General features: G+C 41.1%; 1 protein-coding gene across 6 annotated transcripts in view; it reads right to left on the bottom strand.

Moving 5' to 3' along the window:
* Window positions 1-15,612, bottom strand: part of KCTD1 (potassium channel tetramerization domain containing 1) — a 101,743-nt gene that overhangs the window by 6,710 nt on the left and 79,421 nt on the right. The window lies entirely within an intron of this gene.

Raw genomic sequence — 15,612 nt, 5'->3', positions numbered from 1 at the left:
CTAACGGCCCAACGTTACAAAGCCCTCTCGCACATACTTCACCGAAGCAGCTCTGTGGCTCTGCTCCATAAGAAAAGGGCTGTTTTCAAACCACGGTTTAAGCCACATATGTTTTCCAGCATGGCCTCAGGAACTTCCAAGCAGCACAGCAGGGGAAGTGGATGGGAGGTGGAGGGAAAGCAGTCAGGGCAGCAGCCTGTTGGACCCACCTCACTGCCCAAATCTGTGTCTCATGAGATGACGCTCCCTCAATTATTTTGGGCAACTCTTTCAATTTCTCCCTTCAGCACAACCCATCCACTCTAGATGCTCCAACGCCATTGATTGACTCATTCTGCTTTCCAGAGCACTGCACAGTGAACCTGATCTAGTTTGGAAACTGTACCTGGGAAATAGTTTGTTTTGGTTGCTTGCTTGGTTTTTGTTTGTTTTTTAAACCCAGATCACCTTTTGGATGCCATTACTGCAACCAACACTAAGGCAGGCACAGCTGTGGGGCAGCACACTATGGGAATATGAAGATGGGGGTACAGAAGAGATAGCATTTCAATGTGAGGTGATGATTTAATGTAAAAGTTAATTGCTTGCAGCAGGTATCAATCAGAATTCTCTACAATAATCTAGAAAAATGTCTCGATTTTTAGAGACCACCGACTGACCACCAGAACCACGCAGCTACCTAGAGAGCCTCCACTTGCCAGCAGGTCTTGCAGCATCAGCTGCTGAGTGCACACACATTTCTGGGTGTGAGTCTCTCAAACTAGCTTTAGCCAGAGCAATAGGAAGGGCTGAAAATGCAAACAAAACCCTCACAAAATAAATGCTTCGATTCTACACCGAAGCATTTGCAAAACACTCCTGAGTCACTGGTGGTTTCCCAATGAAATGAGCAGGAGTGACTGGTAGGTCTAATTTTGTGTGCCTGCTCATATGCCTGTACATGCAAAGTGGAAGTACTTTTTGAATCTTTCCAACACCAGAACTGTAAACAAAATGGTCTTGAAATAGCTCACTTGTGATACGTCACACAGACGCCGTGTGAAACACTGCCAGCGATTTGGGGCACAATTTCAGAGCTTTGTCACAACCTGCTACATTCTGTAATATTCTGCAGATACCGCATTTCCAATATTTTAAAGGAAAGTCTTGTTCATATGTAGGTTTTTTTCCCCCCAACATAACCAATCTGTTTCGGGAATCAGCACAGCAAAACCTCCACAGTTTACCAGAGAGCATACAACAGTATCACCAGACATCAGCATGGAGGTAGGGGACCAATAGGCACTCCTATTCTCTGATCACACTCAGCTTGTGGTATAGCTAAGGTACAAGTCTATTTTCTCATGAAAATGACAGAGTAAGCACAATAAACAGTCATGGCACATTCTTTTTGTTTTAAAAGAAGAGAATAAAAAACCATTCCCCACCCCTAGTCGTTAAAAAAAAGCCACCAGAAACTCAGAGGTGATGAGCCCTGCTGGCTGCATGAAGCACCCCATGCTGAGAGATGCCCCATCCTTTGGCCAGCAGAAGGCAATCTCCAGGAAGGGTTCAAGAGGCAAAAGACAGAAGTGGTTTCCAAAGAGGGAGAGGCAGCAGGGCTTGCAGCAGGATCTCAGGGAACTGCAGAGGATCAGGGTTTCAGGCAACCCTGCATGGTCTTGGACCCACAGCCACATCTTCCCTTTGAAAATGGCACAGACAAACCAAGTTGAGTTTGGAGTGATGTCTGTGCCCTGAGCAGGTACATATACAAGTTTTGAACAGAATACAGGTCTCATCTATAGTTTCTCACCGGCTGAGAGGAGACCAGCCATTTACAGTTCTGTAATAAATGCCTGCATCAAATCAAGTCACATGAAATCCACAGAATATAAAGAATTAAATATATTTTGCAGCATAATCAGGTACAAAACATTTCTTTTCAAAGCCATCCCTTGGAACTATTCAAGCTTTCTTCCTCAAAGACTTGTTACTGCCTGCCCTGCTGCTCAAAATTTAAGCTGTGACAGCCCATATAATACACGTTCCTGTTCACTAGGTAGATGAACCACATTTTATGTCTAAAATGGAAGTACTCAGCATTTAGAATTAATTTTCCCCTATACTCAAGCAAGTCATCTTGAAATCTATCATGGAATTCACACACAAAACATGTATTTGGCCAAGTCAGTCATTACTGAAATGCATAATTGTAATTGGTTTCTGCAGCATTTTCCTAGTTCTAAATTACTTATATAATTACATATTTTAAACCTCTAGGCTTTTTGTCTCCATTTTATTAATTGTTTAGAGAAGAGCAAGATACTATCAGAGGATGGAGCCTTCTGACAAAACCAGAATGCTGAGGAGAGCACACAGCCACTGGGAATGCTACCTGGGACCTCAAAGGCTTTGGGTATGGGCTGGAAGCATTAACTGAAAACACTGCCTTAGTGCTCTGCTGCTTTGCAGCAGCAGTAAAACCCCAGGAATTGCAAAGTCCCAATTCCCTTCTGGCTCCCCTCCCAGGATCACTTTGCAATACACAACTGCACTTTCACATATTAAAACAGCTTTGGAAGGGCAGACCCCCAGCAGAGAGGCTTCTGTAAACAAAATTAAAGCTTTCTTTTCATTTTCAGATGAAAAGACATAGATTCCAGCTTCCTTCAGATGGCCTTCAGGGAGAAACTTTAGATAATGTGGGATCCAAATCTGGTGACATGGTCCTGCTCCTAAGCTGCATTTGCTACACCCATCAGAAGAGGAGACTGGGCTTTGCCAGGATCCAGGGAACAACCAGCATCTTCCCCCTCCAGCCTCACCACGTATTCTCTGGTTCCTAGAGGCAGTGGCAAGCTCCTGCCCATGCCTCAGTTGGCACCTCTTCTATACAATACAATCTAAGTAACCATCCTCCCTGTTCCCCACAGCTCTGCTGGTACTTCTGCTTGGTCTCACGCTGCAATTATAAACGCTTAAGAGACATCAGTTTGGCTGGCACAAGAAAGGACTGGTAAATCATTCTTATCATGATTTCACTTCCCAAGAAAACCTGAAAGATGTTTTTCCCCATCTCCTTCTTGACAATGTTGGCTGATGATTAGCGAAGACACCTTTTTTTTTTTTTTTTAATGACAAATATGTAACAGCAAAATGGATTTTTGAAACAGAAAAATGCTCTGAAGGAGGCTTGCAAAATAAGCTGATAATTATATGCAGAATTAGCCAAATACCAAGGGTAAAGGATAAGAAACTGTAGTCCATTTACAAGAAAACGTGCTTCTGAAATATTTAATTAAAACTAACAGGCTGGAATTTTCTATATATCAGGAAAATTGATGTCCCATGGGTTGAAAGTGCGACCTCCAATGGGTAATAATTAATGTCTGTGGCTTCAAGTATCATATTCCACTGTCAAAATAGGGTTGAAAATATAACCAGTGGAAAATCCTGCTTCTATCGAGAATTTGTTTTTACTTTAAGGACACAAACTAGGTCCAGCCACAAGCCTGGTTTTAGTGAAGAAAAAACAACAGGGCATGTAAAAGATCATGGGTTTAATTCCATAAAATACTACAGAGATGGATTTTTCTTCCCACAGACCAGCACGCCTGTAAACAGCATTTCTAGACCAAGACGCTAGCACAGGAAGATGACACTGCTCACAGGATTTCTCAAATTCTTCAGACACAAGTCCTGCTTCTCAAGTATATAAATATAGTCAGTCTGCAGCAGAACTGTATACATAGTGTAAGTGTTCATAACTTTGCTCTCTCGGTGTATATAAATATTTATATATATTATTATACACATAAAGGGAAAAGGCTTCACTTTAGTGTATTCTGCCTCAGCTGAGAATGTGGGAAAGCAGCAACAATTAGGAACAAGATAGTTAATATGAAGTAAACAAGTCAACTATGGCAAAACTCAATGCCAAGAAAAATTACATAGTTCTGCAGTCTGTTTTAATGGCTTCACTGGACAAAGCTAAAATTCTTCCCTTTCATAATCAAAGGAATAAGCATGCAGAATATTACATCACTTCCACACTAAGGCAGAAATAACCCTCTCTTTTCCCTGAGAAAATAAACGTTTCTTACAATTGAATATATTCAGTATTTTATTTCTTATTAACTATAGCAACTTCTTTATCAGGACACTATGAACTCAAAACTAACTGAAAATCTTTTGCAATAAACTACTTCCAACAGTTCCTTAGCTGTTAGATTTCCCTGGTCCCCATGTCTTTCACAGAACAACAAAAAGGCATGAAAACTGGTGCAAAGTCCTTTTATTAACCCATTGGAGGGAACTGTGCAGCAGAAGGAGCATCTGCAATGCCCTGGCACCTGCAATTCCATGCTAGTGGCAAGGCAAGTAAATGCCTCAGACTTCACCGAGGTTGTACATTCGGCAGCTGGCAAAGAGCAAAACACTCATGAAAACAGATCTCTCTCCCCCCCAGTAATGAATCACATAGCAAAGAACAGGTATTTTATTTGAAATCTTACTCACTTGGTTGGAGCCACTGTGGCAAAGTGATTAGGGGTTTGGCCCTTAAAAGTTAAGTGCAAGTTTTATTATCACATCATTATATTTATGTGGCTAATGGGAATGCTTATTTAACACTCTGGGGTGAGTGGAGAGTGAGCTGGAACAGGCTTTTACTTTTTTTTTCTCTGCAACTTTTTAGTCCAAGCTGTCCTTATTAATCTCTTTTCATTTTCTTTTACTGAGTGCTCAAAGGCAATTTGCATAAGAGCCCATTATAAATTAGATCTGTTTAATGGCATGCTCATCTCATGGCTATTTAATTTTACTTCCTCGTATGTCTAAATTATATAATTTTACACTGTCCCTTAGAAGCCAGTACAGTTGAAGAGGGATCCATGCCAGGGAGAAACGTTATCCAAGTAGAGAATGATGAAGTTTCTATTCTTTTTTTTCAGAGGACCACTTTGACAGTATCAACCTGCTCTTCTTTTTTGAATACCTCACATCATTTGGATCCACAGAGACTGAATACATAGCAACCTTTATAACTCTGCATGACAAAAGTTGGCTCATAAACATAACAGAATACATTTGCAATTTTCAGGAATATATATTACGAAAACCGCATTTTAACCAAATACCCTGTTGTAATCTCTTGCTCTCAGTGCTATTATAATTTGTTCTTATCTCTTCCTTCTTACATTTAATTTAAGGTTTCATGTCCATGAGTCTCAGGAATTCCTTGGCACAGATAGTTCCTACATTATGAGAAGAGGCATGAATACAATTATTATAAAGCACAGGTAACAGGGGAAAAATGTACTAAAACCTAAAGTCTCATTAAAACCTTCTATTGAAAAGTACTTATAAAGGAGCCAAAATGACAGAGAAAGATGAATGTACAGGAAGCGGTATTAAAACACCAGTTCTTAAGAGATTTTTAAAAAAAGTTACATGGCATTTTGAAGAACAGATAAATGCCCAACACTGAGTCAAATAGATGTCGAACCTTTGTGGAAACATTTGCTAAAGATTAAGGAACTGAATAATTTACATGGAGAAAATTTCAAACATCCTAAGACTGTTATTTCAGCACAAAAGTAAAAGAAAAGGTAGGGGCAAGCTCAGAGGGTTAATAAAGCCTTTAGAAGAAATAGAGATAGACAAAAATTGTCTATACAAAAATAGAATAATATTAAAGGTGAAGCAAAGCATGTCAGAAGTAGATGGGAAGGATCTGAAATGATAAGTGAAGTGGTATCATCAGGGAATGCATCAGACACAAAAAAAAAAAAAAAAAAAAAAAAAAAAAAAAAAAAAAAAAAAAAAAAAAAAAAAAAAAAAAAAAAAAAAAAAAAAGAACATGGGATTTGCTATAACCTGCCTGATCACAGGCAGCACCAAGAGTAGAGATGAAAGCAAATCAGACGTATTACAAAATGAACTAATAGTCACTGGATGTAATCTACATGGACAAACTGACACATTAACTGGAAAAGGACATATTGCACAACACTGTGTAGTCATGTTGCAGGAATGCTACTTACATGAGTGCAAACTATGTCTTTCTACGCCACAGATGATCATGGAGCATGCAAGACATTTAACTTAAGGACAGCTGGCCAAAAGTGGGTACACAGGTCACAGGGAACACTGGGGTGCATTTAAGAGTTGATGGCCAAGGCTCCAGAAGTCATAGAAGCACTCTAATCTCTGTTTTTACTGAAAAGGAAGTTTTTCCAAGAAAAATTAAAACCTGTATTTTTCCCACTAAACAGGTGACCTATCTACCTAGGAGATTCAAAACAGAACTAATAATTACACTATGACATAGAGCTGATACAGTAACTTCCCTGATGTATATAACATACTGCTCGACAGCCAGTCACCTTGGTGGGTGCAGAGTGCCAGAACGTTCAACAGAAGCAGGTCAAAAAAAATAGGCTCTGTCACAGCCTTCTCCTGGAATGATCAAAACCCCATTCTCAAACTTAGGACCATCATCCACCCGGGCCCAAACGGCATTTGTAGAAGTGCTGACGTTTTAGAATTTTAGTTGGGATGGGATGTCAAAAACTAGTGACTCACGATCAGAAAATGATATCTAGGGCAGATGGAAACCATCTCCTACACTGAACGATGGCAACAAGGGTGAGGCCAGGAGAGCACTACTCCCAGACCACAGATGGGCCAGCGAGTTTCTGTTTACCATATTCCTTCTCTCTCTGCTCTGGTATACTAGGGAGATGCAGACTGATAAGAGGAACAGGCTAAAACCCTAATCTGCATTTTTTTTCACACAAGGCTGGGAAGGTAAGTGCTTCAAAAGCAATTTCAATACTGTGTCAGCTAAACCTCCTAAACCTCTATGCTGCATTACAGGCTTCAGACGTGGCTGAGAGGGGTCTATCCTCTGCTCACCAGCTGTCCCCCCATCCCAAACCAGAATCTTCATCCCCACAATCCCCATCACTTTTCAGAAAGTGAGGTTCCTCCATCTGACTGACACTGAAGTTGCTGATACTCCTGAAGACATGTATAGGCCGTTCACTTAAGAGATGGACTTATGATCCTTTTGAGTCTCTTCCAACTCAGAATATTCTGTGATTCTGTGATTGAACATATCCCTGAACCTCAAAGTTTTGCTTGTCTCCAGATACCAAGCACTCCCTTAAGCCCTTTTGCTATCACACAGATCTGGTTCCAGAAAACTGAAGGCTTGCAATCCCAAAGTAGATTGTTCCTTCAGCCAAACCACTGTCTGTAGACTGGTACCACAGCCCATTTCTTCCTCTAGGACTTTGAGACACCTCTGGGACAGGCCAGCTCCCTGACTGAGCCACCCCACATGACCAATCAAGGAGACTTAGAGCTGGAGTGGAGCCTGCAGATACCTGCCATCATCCCTCTCATCACAAGGGACAATTTGCTCCAGATATCTGTAAGGACATCAAGGCAATAAAAGCAGCTACACACACGGGCTCCCCTGCATGCCTGCTGGTCCATAGCCACAGCTTGACAACCTGCATTTTACTCTTTACAATGCCATCTCTCCTTGCTCTTTTTTTTTTTTTTTTCAGGCTTGCTCACGCATTGGATATACTGAAGAACAGACTACAAGCGTTTAAGCCCCACATCTCCTACAGTGTTTGGTATCTTGCAAATAAGTCCTTAAAAACTTTTTAGTTTTCCAGAGCATATCAAAACCACTTTTCCTAAAATCACTTAAACCAATGAAATGTTAAATCAATTATTCATGCAAATACTTTTGCCATCTCTGTTTTTTGTAACCAAGTTTTCTTGGCAATGATAACATTTCACAGAAATATTAACAAATACTCTCTTTGCTTGCCAAGATAATTTTACTAAGCTTGAATCCGATTTCATTGAGGTATGTTATTTGTTTTATCTTGAGGGAAGCTGCCTATTAAGTTAGTAGCAACCGTGTCCTTTTGCTTGTGATACGGTTATTACCAAGTTATCAGGAGTACCTTTAAGTTATTAGGGTGCAATGGCAAATTAAGTACTTTGCGTCATAATTAGCTAATAACTTTTGAATTAAATTTTAATCATGTTTAAGATGGTCAGGTTTGCTGTGAGTACAGATAATGGAGGATAGGAGCAGAACAGGAGTGTTTATCTTTCAACACCAAAAACCAGAAAGTAGGTGAAACAGTGACTGCACAACAATCCAAAGGCCATGATAATCTATATATTCAGAACACTGAACTCCTTCACAGGCAGCAATGTAAAAAAGTGGAACTTGTGTCCTAGGATCACATTTAAGTAAAATGCAAAAATATATCAGCTTCAACTCAGGCTCCTTTGAGTCTGTCAACTTTTCTTAAAAAATAAAATTAAAAAAAAGACTTGTTAACAATACCCATCTTAGAATCCCTATTGATAAACCTGTAAATGCAGATTCCACAAAGAGAAGACACTGTTAAAGCGGCTCAGAAATAGCTACCAAAGCCATTTCTCTTCCTAAACTCATGATATTAAAAATAAAGCCCCAAACAACCATCAAAAAACCCTTCCTAGAATGGGGGAAATTCTTTGATGTATTCCTTCATGCATCATGTTTGCCCCTCAGCTTTCATGAATTTCATTCAAACCACTATTAGCTCTCAGGATTTCCTCTGTACCCTTGAGAAGACTCAGTATCAAAATTCCAAACACAAATCACAGGAAAATAGGTAACACTCTCAGATTCCCCATGAAATGCCTTAGAAAAACAGCAGCAAAATGAATTCTGAATCCAAGGCCAGAGGAGACCCCAGTTTAGCACATATATGCTATGTAAGAAGCTCTAAAGTATCCCTAACTCTGCCCCTTTCCAGGATATTACTTCGGGAACAAGGCATCACACTTCAATTCCTGGAACTTATTTCGCCGTACATCACAAACAGTGCAATGAAACAATAATGAACAAAGCTTTCCAAGACCTTCAACAACTCTGACTACTTAGCCAGAAATCACATCTATGTTGTTTTGCTAACTGTTGCCTTCTCTAAGAGAAAGGAAAACACGTTTTCATAGACAGGACAAGAACACACTTGCCTTTCCCTTTGCAAGAGTTGCACAAGCTCCTCCTGCATTGCAGCCCATGAAGGCAGGAGACTGCACAACTAACCTCTGTGTGCTGTATGGAAGAACCTACAGGGACTGCTTCCCAAGAGAAAGAGGTCACGTTGAAGCTTAAGTAAAAATTCTCATTAATGAACAAAATTCAGAGAGAGAAAATGCTTCTAAAACTTCTCCATCTGTGCCTGTGTCCCCAGAAAACACCATCCTCCAGAGCCCAGAATGCAGTTTTCCCAAACATCCTTGCTCTTCTGTTTTCAGTAAATACCCATGAAAGTCACATACAAATTCTGTAACATCCTTCTCAAGTGAGAGGACAATTTGCTGCTGCTAGCTTGTGCAGCAGAAGCCTGTAAAACATATTACCAGGTCTTAACCCTGCTATTGAACTTGGGCTTGGACTGCCAAAAGAAAAATTTGCCAGGGAAGGTAGACAGGGTGTTCAGTCTGGTTTTTTTAAAGCCCTGTAAGAATAGACAAAGGAAACAAAAAAATACACATATAAAGAACATTATTAAGGCAGTCAAAACCAGCTTCACAAGTTAAGATACGTCAGATATTAACGATGCTCCTGCAACTTCCATTTGCAAACCTCCCTCTGTATGAAAGACTTTAGACTACGTCTTTAATGACCTACTGCTTTCTCACAGTGCCCTCCACTTGGCATGTAAGCTGGGGATAAGCCAGGGTTGTACACCTAGCAGGCTGTTGCCCACGGGACCCCTGCTTCATCTGCTGGAGTAGGAGGTCTAATGGATGAGGAAGGGGCTGCAGGAAGGGAACACAGCTAAGGCAGATGAGGGCTGACCTGGAGAACTGAACTCAGTTCAAGCATGTGCCAGATTTCTGGTGTGATGCTACCACTAAGTATACCTGCCTTACGTGTTTTTTTTCTCCTTTGAGTGAAGCAAGAAGGTACCAGACCAAGGAACGTTGTGAAGAAAGTGTGCAAGAATCACTCTTCAGAACAGGACTCGAATAACACGCAGAAAATACAGCCCAAGGATACATGCTGAACTGAAGAGGAACAGGAGATGCTGATGACATGTTTAGTAAATAAGCAACACATTTCTCTGCACAGTGGCAGGCAAATGTATTAGAGATGGTATTATTACACATATACCATGAAAACAAACAAAGGTCAGCCTGGCTGCCCAAATAATGTTCTTTTCCTACAAAACTGACTTGATTTGCAACTAGAGAAGCTGCAAGGCCAGCTACAAAATAGCGCATTTATTACACTTCTCTCAAATATTTGTGTTTTCCTTTACTACTTAGCCCACCTACTCAGAGATTCCTCTACCTAGAATGAAAATGGTACTTTCAGATTACAAATTCTTTGAGAAAGGCAATTCAGATAAGCATGAGAGCATGCACAATAGAGGCAAGGAAGCGACAGGTGTGATGAGCACAGAATTTAGTATGAGCAACACAGGACGGTACACTGCTCTTCTTTTGGCTAACTGTGAGGGTGGTGAGGCACTGGAACAGGTTGCCCAGAAAGGCTGGGGATGCTCCAACCCCGACAGTGTTCAAGGCCAGGTTGAATAAGGCCTTGAGCAAGCAGGTCTAGCGGAAGGTGTCCCTGCCCATGGCAGGGGGGTTGGGACGAGATGATATCTCTTCCAACCCTTGACATTCTCTGATTCTGTGGCTGAACTTACAGACATCACAATTATATTGCTGTGATTCCTAGTGTGGACACATGCATGTGTCTACATGGAGAGGCGTGTTTACACCCATATAACTCATCCCCATATATTTACATGTTTAAATGCTTCCATGCTAGAGGTTGAAATGATTTAAGCATTTCAGTAACAAGAAAAATCACACCATTAAACAAATCAGCTCATACACAACCTGCGTACTAACCAGTTAAGAGGACAGGAAAGTCCACCTAAAACATCCTAGGCAGTGGCTCTGAGCAATAAATAATGCTTATTGCATAGGTTAGAAATGCCAAAGCCACACCTGAACATTTTGCTGGTGGTGGGGTGATAAAAAAAACACACAGATAACATTATTTCCATTGACAAACTTTACATATACAAAACAGTGGCTTTATTGTTTATTAAATTAGGCGCTGTCATGGTGTAATCACCCCTGCAGCCATACCAAACCCAACAGTAGGTCAGATGCAATTCTGTGGAGGAGGCAGAGAGAGGAAAAAGGAAGAGAACTGAGATACAGCACAGAAGCAATACAGCCCCATGAACTAGTGACACAAGGAATAAGTAATCCACATAGGTGAAAAGAGTGAAATCCACAAAAACACCACATGACAAAAGTAAATGTTACCTCATGATGCCTTTAATACACAATATCCAGGATGTGACTCAGCTGCCTGTTGCATCCCAAAGGGCTGGGGGAATGGCACAGGGACACTACTGCAGGCTTGTGCTCTGTTGCAGCAGCCACAGGAATCCAGTCAAGAAATGTGCACAGGCAGTAGCTGCCCATGTCAAGGTAAGCATATCCCACTCACAAAATGACCAGAAACTAACTGTCCCAAAAATTTATATATTAAACAAAATCTAACACTATTCTTCCTAGATACTCATTTCAATTGGAAAAAAATAATCAGGCTCTATTTAATAAAAAAATCACAAATTTATATAACGTTAAGTTCAGAGCAATAGTTTGTAGTGCTCCTAAATTGTGTAGGAATGTGTAACATTTTTAATTAGGCAGTATTTTACTCTGCAACTCAGGTTACCCTCACACAGAGAAGCTGTCTGCTCTTAGCTTCCTGAGCTGCAGCATCACTACAGCTGAGTGTCATCCAAAGTCATATTATACTGCAAGTGTGTTAGGATCCCCATTTCCTAAATGCAGGCAGTCAGCCTTGAGTATTTTAGCAGGGTGTTAAGTGAGCTGACTCTAGGACTGAGCTACAACCTATGGACAGACGTAGACTCCCATGGAGGGCAGCCCACATAGGACTGGATCTCATTCCACATATACCTTGTACACCACTGATCACACAGCTGAAAGATTACAACAGCTCTGTCACATAGCAACTAATAAATTCTGAGTGCAGGCAAACAAGCGGGAAATGATCTGTGGAGAAACAGTCAAATAAGCGTAACTCCATCAGTCTGGAGGATTTACAATACTTAGGAGATATATATATATATATATATATATTACATCTGTTGTGATCTTTCTGATAGAAACCAGCACAACCCAACAGTCAGAATTTCCCTGGGGCAATTCCAGGCTGCTAATAAACAAGAAGATGCCTACCAAGCTGACACTGCTTTTAAACTAGCAGAAAGATGCTGATGATGGAGGAGCCTCCTGCTTGAGTTTGTAGGTTTTCATTATTTCATTACTTCATTAACTTAATTGTGAAGCTTTTCTCTAAAAAGTGCAAAATTTAACTTGGATTAAAAGAAGGGGATAAGAGTCTTTCCAACTGCATCTGCCCTTTCCCCCAGACACTGGTAACACTGCACAATTCTCATATCAATAGATTAAGTTGCAGCTTGCCCTAATACTGAAAAAAAACCTGATCAACAACCGAAGAGGCTATGAACTCCAAAAGGCTAGGACTCCCTTAACAACAAGAAGAAAAAAGAGCTAACAACAGTGAATTTCAAACCTGTACGTTTTTAGAACACTTCAAGTTCCAATACAGGCATTTTCGGGGACAGAAAACTGTTTCAAAAAGTTCTCCTCCTCTCTGTGCTTGCTGAACATAAAACACATTACAACCACCTTGCATTATCCCCTCCACTTGTGTCGCTACTTAATACCAGTGCTTTTTGCTCTATATATGAACATAATAAAATTTTAATTTAGCAAAAATCCAGGTGTCTTGGTAGATTTCTGGATTGGGTTTTTTTTCCTTTCATCACCCCAAGGCGTAGATATAAATTGTTTTCTACTATCTTTGCAGGAGATCTACGGAACCACGTTATCAAAAGGTGCAGAAGACTGAAAATAGTTTAGGGTAATCAAGTGCTGCACTGTTTTATCAAAGCCCCATCTCTCCAGAAGCTACTGGTGTTACAACAAACAGTTTGGGGCTATAGTATGATTTTTTATTATTTTCCACTACCTTCCTAAAAACCTACTTTTTTAGAGGCAAGTAGAAGCCAATTAGCACAATGAAGGGAAGAAGTTTGGAGAAATACAATGTCTTAAAACAACCAACTCCGACTAGGAAGTCAGACCACCACAAATTATATATTGCTAACCACCTCATGTTCAAAAGTCTATATTTATTTGAATTAAGCTTGCAGTCCTGGGATGGAAACCTTGTGGTGCAGTCCTTGGCCACTCACTTTTTTTTCCTTGAGCATAAACCACAAGATGACTACCAAAAAAATAATCACAGGTGACAAAATGGACCTGGGTTCCTCCGCTGTGCAGCAGAAGACACTTTCTGCTGATCACCAGCTCCATGATGGGTTTTATCAGGAGGGAGAAGGCACCTGAGGTCATATTGGGCTCTATGATATTACCACCGATACTGCAGCAATGCAGTCAACAAAAGCAGCAGGACAACAGGTATTTGCTTGCAGCTGCCCCTCTCAGATCAGATGCTTGCCCCAAAGCCCTACTGCTCATCAGCTGTGCCCAGAAGCCCAACTCCATACTTGCACCCTGCAGCCCACCCAGAGCTCCAGCTGCAGTGGGCAGCAGCGGTGCAAGCACATGAGTTATCTTTGCTGCCTTTAACTGCCACCAGCCGCTATCTACATTGCTTTGATGTTAAAAGACCTCTGGCAGAGATACACCCTGGGGATTTACACTGCTGTAAAGAACGAGTCTGCCGTATTCACACTGGTAACACACAGGCAGTCAGAGACAGCTTTGCAGGGATTGGTGAGAAGTGTTTACCAAGACGTGAGCCTCACAACAGATGACACAAGGAAGGGGTATTTCTCCACTGTGCTTCAAGGCTTGGTTGATCTTCGAGGAAAGTCTTCTGCTAAACAATACTGAGGGGCACAGAAACATCCAGCATACAACTGTGGACAGCAGCTCAGGCTACTTTGCAGGATGAAGGTCAGAGAAGGCATGTTTGCTACTCAGTTTGCAAACACAGGCAAAATTAAATTCCACATCTAATTTTGGGAGCACATCACTGGCTTATTATTTATTATAACTAGATACTCAGGCAAGACAAAGAACGAGTTCCACGTCAACTCTGAAGCAGGGAAAGCTGACAGGAACACATTCCTGCCGGCTGAACCACGTGGAGTCACTTCTGACCAGGGACATCAGCTTCCCCCACACTACCTGCCCTACCACCCCAAGTGTTCCGTTACTTCAGTAGAATAATATTAGGACAGAAACGAGGAAAATAAAGTCTCTGTTATGATGGATGTGCCTTCTTTTCAGATGTACGTTTAGTCAGAACATGGTACAACAAACTTGACCTTTATCAGAACTAGATTTCACTGTTTTTTTAGGGACTTCACCCCATTTATTTTGTTCTGTCTACAGCTTCTGCAATTTCTGTCTCATAAAGCTTTCATCACCGCTCACCCTTCCCAGTGGAAGCATGCTGCAAAGAAAAATATTCTGGCATGCAAGGTCAAGGGACAGAGCCCTTTCTGTGGTCCTTCATAGCAACAGAAAGGGCTCTTGGAAGAAATACTCCCAGAGGAGCTGCAGACAAGCTATCCCAATGTCAATCACCCTAGCACAGCCCCGCCGACCTTCTGCAGGATCAGGGTCAGGTCTGCAGAACAACATGACTAATTCTTCTTCTTTGAGTAAGAACTACACTACCCTCTTTACAGTTTTTACATAGTACCAAACCTGTTCTATGTTTGTCATCACTCCCAAGGCCCTTCATGTTTATCGTGTTTCCAGGATTTCATTAATAAAGAGAAGGAAGAAGGACTTACACTTCTGATTTAACTACTTCCCATTTTATTAGGAAATAATAAACTGACCCACATGGAAGCTAAACACAATCGAAAGTCACACCCATACCAGCTGTTTCTATTTTCAAACCAATGCTTTATGCCTTGTAATGATACCAGACAGCAGAGACTTTCAATAGCATCTTTTTCATCCTTTCTTTTGTTGAGCCTACCCAGAGAGAAGCAAGAAACATTCCTGATTAAGGCTTTTATTTCTACTTCCCAAGAGGAGAATTAAACGCTCACCTGTAACCAGACCTCCGTGGTCTAGAGAGCAGCATCCATTCAGTCTCAGAGAGCTACACCATTAATCCAAAGTGGAAGCAAGAAAGTGCAATTGTAGCTCTGCTGATGAGTTTTTCAGGGTTAGCTACTAAGCAAGAGAAGGCCAATATGAGAGGCATGGCCCAAGGCCCAGCTTTACGAGACAGCAATATTAGAAACTGGGAAAATGAGAATGCCTGACGAAAAGTGGAGCGTCCATCTATGCTTTAGCTACAGAAAAACAGCAGTTTTTATCCTTTCCCATAAGGCCTTCCAAGGGGGAAATAAGAAAAGCAGAAAGGTATCCTTCCTGCCACCGTTCCACCAGCTTAGATCTTCCTAGAATAACATTTGCCATCACCTCCCTACTCGTGCATCTCCTCTGCACTGTCACTGAGCTTTT

Source organism: Empidonax traillii, unplaced genomic scaffold (assembly GCF_003031625.1).
Source record: "Empidonax traillii isolate 1590-97213 ecotype Southwest subspecies unplaced genomic scaffold, ASM303162v1 scaffold215:size2007263, whole genome shotgun sequence".
NCBI classification, from domain to species: Eukaryota; Metazoa; Chordata; class Aves; order Passeriformes; family Tyrannidae; genus Empidonax; species Empidonax traillii.
The sequence above is the reverse complement of the archived record's forward strand: the minus strand, read 5'-3'. Positions and strand labels throughout refer to the sequence as shown.